This window comes from Stegodyphus dumicola, chromosome 1, assembly GCF_044657685.1.
Source record: "Stegodyphus dumicola isolate Sdum_Otavi_A_Nest chromosome 1, ASM4465768v1".
NCBI lineage: Eukaryota > Metazoa > Arthropoda > Arachnida > Araneae > Eresidae > Stegodyphus > Stegodyphus dumicola.
The window spans coordinates 254,572,673-254,577,858 of NC_140768.1; the positions used below are offsets into that span (position 1 = coordinate 254,572,673).

General features: G+C 37.5%; 1 non-coding gene across 1 annotated transcript; it reads right to left on the reverse strand.

Annotated features, from left to right (window-relative positions):
* Positions 1–2,671: 2,671 nt before the first annotated feature.
* TRNAA-GGC (transfer RNA alanine (anticodon GGC)) lies at positions 2,672–2,743 on the reverse strand. The gene has a single exon. It is a non-coding gene; the product is annotated as a tRNA-Ala (tRNA).
* Positions 2,744–5,186: the final 2,443 nt, after the last annotated feature.

Sequence of the window (5,186 nt, forward strand, 5' to 3'; positions counted from 1 at the left end):
TTTGCAGTTATTCACCTCTACGTTTCAGCTGTTCCTGGAAATTTTTGAGTTATCTGTACGTCCGTTATAGATTATATTTCGCATTGTTTAAGATTTAACGATGCAAGTAGATGACAGCTTCGTTTATTTTAATTCTTGGGCTACAAAAAGTAAACAAAAGACAGATGATGTATGAGGTGTTTTCTCTCTGCTTTGTGCGTGCTTTCATGGTGTAACGGTAGTACACTCGGAGCATATTCGAGAGGTTCAGGTTTGAGTTCCGGCAAAGGCACTGAATTCTTCATGTCCCCTTCCGCATAAAAAAAACCTAATGATTCTACAGATGTTCTTAATGTTAGTTCCGTTGCACTTGTTTTCAACAAAAGGTCTAGTAATATTCCTCCATAATATGAAACATAAATACCAAAAACAACAATGATGTGTCAATTGCATATGTTGTATCTTCTGTATTACAATGTAGAATGTTATCACATAACGTGAATACTGTTGGTTGAATTTTATCGTTTTATTTTTACAGGGATAATGTTGTTGTTCCAAAATGATGGACTTGCAATTAAATGCAAAATGACTGGATACTTGCAATTAAATGCAGCTGTTGGGAATGATCAAAACCCACAGTCATTTAAAGAACACGTCACCGTTGTGCAACGGAGGTGGGCTACCAATTTACACCTGTAAGAAAATTTGCAAAGTTGTAACAAAATGAAGATTGGAAAGTTGACTAAAATAATCACACAGTGAAAAAAAAAATACCTTTCAAAACACCGTCAGCAACATCTTGTTTTAAAATGCTCAATCTTTAGTTTATCTAACCAAGAATCTAGAAGTCTAATCTAGAAGTCTGTTTAAAGGTGGAAAATATATTGTTACGTTTTTCTTTTTCTCTTCTGACACCAGTTGTTAAGGTTCTTTTCTTCCTTCACGTTCGTACGGGGTTTGTAGATTTGGAGTGAATAACGACGACCACGGTGGAGACAGCTTCCTGCAAAGCAGCCGACTCTGCTTTCCGGAGTACAGCTCCCGACTCTGCTTGGTCGTTTTCGGAACTCCACGTACTCTCGAGACTCTCCACGCTACAACTCGCGATGCAATCGACGACGCACGAGCACAGCTCCCGACTCTTCGGTTCAGTCTTTCCCGGAGCTCAACACGCTCTCTCGACGTTGCACTAGCCGCGATACACTAACAGACTCCTTCGGGGGACTCGACGACCCACTCGGCACTCGCTGTCCGGCTGCCAACTCGATCGACTCCGCAGGGATTTACTCTCTAGACGAGGCACACACACTCTCGATGAGAGACACACACACCCTCGATAAAGCACACACTGACTGCGAACCAGCAGGGTTTATATAACTATCGGCTTGTGTTCGGGAACATTCTGAACTAAACCGGTAAGAATTCGTTCCAAAAGGTTCTCCAATTGTCCATGGTATATCGCCAATTTTATCCCCAAATGTCGCCAAAAGGGCTATTTTTCGCCAAACGTGGCAGCCTTGCCTTCCCTTGCCATTTTATGGCAACTCTAAAACTGCATTGCGGGGAAGCTATCTTACCGCGCCTGTACATTTCGTAAAAATATTATGATGTATTACCCTATAAAAATGTTGAGAAGGACTGCATTCGGTTCAGTACCGTATTTTAAAATGAATGATTTTCTGCATTACATGATATACAGGGGGATTCGGAATTGTTAATAATAATAATAATAAATAAATAAATAAATAAAAAACCAATGTAGCGTGATATTTTTCTAATACAGAAAGAAGATAGTATGCCGTTTGTCGTTGTTAATATAAAACTAATGCAAAATTGAGGTCACGTACTAGAGAACTGTATCTGTGACGCTGCTTCTATGCAAATGTTGAGAGAATTCTTTCTATAGCCGCCTGGACGGCATAATAGTTAGGAGAGCTTACTGCGGTGCCGTAGAGCCCTGGTTCGAATCCAGGAGAAGGCATGGGTGTTTGTAAATGTATAGTGTCTTTGCGGCATGGGGTAACTCTAAATGGATGGCGAGCCGAAAACCCTCTCTTGTGGTTTGGTGGCGGGGAAGAGAGGTGACCCTGAACTTCCCCTCCAGAGTGCTCTTCCTCAAACCTGGGGTGGAAAGTAAAAGTCCAACCTCCTTGAGGCTCTGGCAACCATTCATCCATGAAATTACGTGGACAAGACAACAACTCTTTCTAAAACTATCCATGTTACCATGCGGTAACGTGGACACTCTTGTCACTACGTGGTATCCCTTGTTGATATGCACACCACATAATTTGTAATTCCGTCTTCTGCATACACAACTGGAAGCTGAAATCTTCAAACATCAGCCAAGTCTACTAATGAACTTCCGCATATAATCTGATAGGTTGTAGAGTCATTAGGTTAATTGGAAGCAGAAAAGATGAAAAATATGCAACCGCCTTCGCCGGGAATCGAACCACGAACCTCTGGAATACCGGCCCAACGTGCTATCGTTACACCACGAAGGCACGCTAGGGAAGTGGGAGAAATACCTTATGTACTCCCCTTCTTAAAGGGCGACTAGGGTTTTAGGGAACCTATTTGCCAAATCCTGGGTGCGGAGAATCATCATCCACAACCCTTTTAGTTCGGGCGCCACTTGTAGAGACATTAGGTATATTTTTGGAAGTATTAAAGATGAAAAATATGCAACCGCCTTCGCCGGGAATCGAACCACGGGCCTCTGGAATGCCGGCCCAGCGTGCTACCGTTACACCACGAAGGCACGCTAGGGAAGTGGGAGAAACACGTTATAAGGTAACTATCGAACAGGAATTGATAAGGATAGCTAATTGGAACTTCAGGATTAAACTCTAAGAATGTGTATGGGATGAAGGCAAATAATATTCGGACGATATCAAATGTAAAAATTTTTCAATGCTTCCTAGATTGGTATAAGCGGTTAGCAATGTTGACTGTCGTCTCGGTGGCTCCGGTTTTCCCGGAGAAAACACGTATATTTGAAAATGTATAGTGTAACTGTGCGCCGTGGGGACCACAGGCCAAAACTCCTCTCGGGAGGCTTGACAGCAAGGAAGGAAAGATGTAATTTATTTATTTAATTTGATAAAACAAACAAAAAAATATTTAGAAACGTATTTGAAGAGAGAAATTAATTCAGACAATATAATGAAACTTTTTTTTTCTGGTTAAGAGCTTAATGCAGCAGCTAATCCAAAGTCACTTTTAGTAACCCTTGAAAGATGCTTAATATTTTCTCTTTTAACTTCTGAAAACAAAGCAATAGCTTCCATTCAGACTGCATTCTGAATCAGCGCTTCTGATTCAAAATGCAACCTAAATTAGTCATTATCTCGTTGCTGCTTTTAAACTACATAGAGATAATAGCCATTTATCTCATTCATTAACTGAACAAATCAAAATATATACCAGTATATACAAATCATTATTTAAGGATTTGTATAGGGTAGTGATATGTTAGAGTGGATGTAATATAGCAGTAAAAGAAAGGGTAGAACGTTTTAACTTGAAGCAAAACGTATTAGAATATAAATAATATCAGAAATAATTTTTCTAAAAATTCATCGAAGAAATAATTTCTCATTTAATTACAAAAATAAACATTAGAGTGCTTATATGAAAGATAAAAAAATATAATTTGTTAAACCAAAAGTCATTTGTTTTGGTGAACCAAATTTCCTGAATAAAACCTGCGTGCTGAAGATATATAATGAAATGTCGATTACATAACGGAAGGAGCATTTTGATTCAATATAGTATGCAATTTTCATAACATTAATAATTTTACATTATTGTCAGCCAAAAATCTATCCTTACTAAGCAATACGTATTCTTGCCATTGCTTTTGCGAAATATAAGAGTAACTGATGATTTTAGCATTATTTAAATCATTTGCAGTAGTAGTAAATGATAATTTTAGCATAATTTATTATTAATTGAGCCGGCCAGACGGGAAAGTGTTCGTGAAACTGAGTGCCGTATCTAAGGACTCGGGTTCGAATCCTCAAAAAGGCGTGAATTTAAAATTGTCTCTCCATAATAAATTGACCACCGTTTCCGGCCTTAGTAGTGGCCAACGTCTATGACCAATTGTGCCTGCCATTGGGAGAAAAAAAAATCTGAAAGCATTCAGATTTTATATTACGCACAGAGGAGCATTTTGTTTTCATTTACGCATACATACACGTTTCTCGAGCATTTGAGCTAACGCATTTGGGCTAAAAATATTTAAAAACAAGATATCTTTAGAATTTCCGATAGACAGTCTCCCGCGCTGGAGATAAAAATATTTTATTCCGGATAGTATGCTGCCGCTGCTCGTTTTGAAATCTTTTGAGGTCCTTAATCAAAAATTCGTTAAATAAATATTAAATAGATAATAAAACAAATTCGAAATCCAAGATTCGGGTTTATATGTGCCCATATTCGAGGGGAGGACTTCGTTATTCAAAATTTGATGGTTCTAGGTATCGTTGTATTTTCAAAATGCGAGGAACATACATACATTCAAGCAGATTCTTTGTTGTTCAACTTCTTTAAATATAATACAGAGAGATAATATTTGGTGGCAACAATCTGAAAAGAGATACAGCCTTTATAGTCATTCGACTTAAAATTCCGTTTCGAGACTGATAGCCATTTTGGGTTAATGCCCCTTTGAGCTAGAAAAAAAAGTGTTTGATGATCATATAGACAGTTATTGCGTCTTATCAAGAATATAAACTAGGGATGCTTCCCTTTGCTGGGGTAAAAAAGTTATATCTTCTTTGCATAGTTTTTATTTAATCTTGAAATGATGTATTATATTGATGCTTCTTTTAATCAAAGATATTAATGAATTTAAAAATTCATCACGTCTTACGTATTATTAACATATACATATACCTATGTAGCTTTAAAATGAAAAATTATTATTTACAGACAACACAGTAAAGCACTTTTGAAACTGATAAGATTAAATGCGAGATGTATCAAATTAGTTTATTTTTGAATTGGCTTTCATTTGTCTTTTCTTTATGTACATGTTTTGTGAATTCACGTGGGAAGGATGTTTAACTGCTAGATGTAAGAGCCAAAATTTAAGTTTATCTCATTTCGGAATAACATGAGGTGGAGTCGAATATCTTCCATTAGTTACGTGAGTAGAATCTCTCTAGCCTCGTTTAATAGCAAATAAATACTATGAC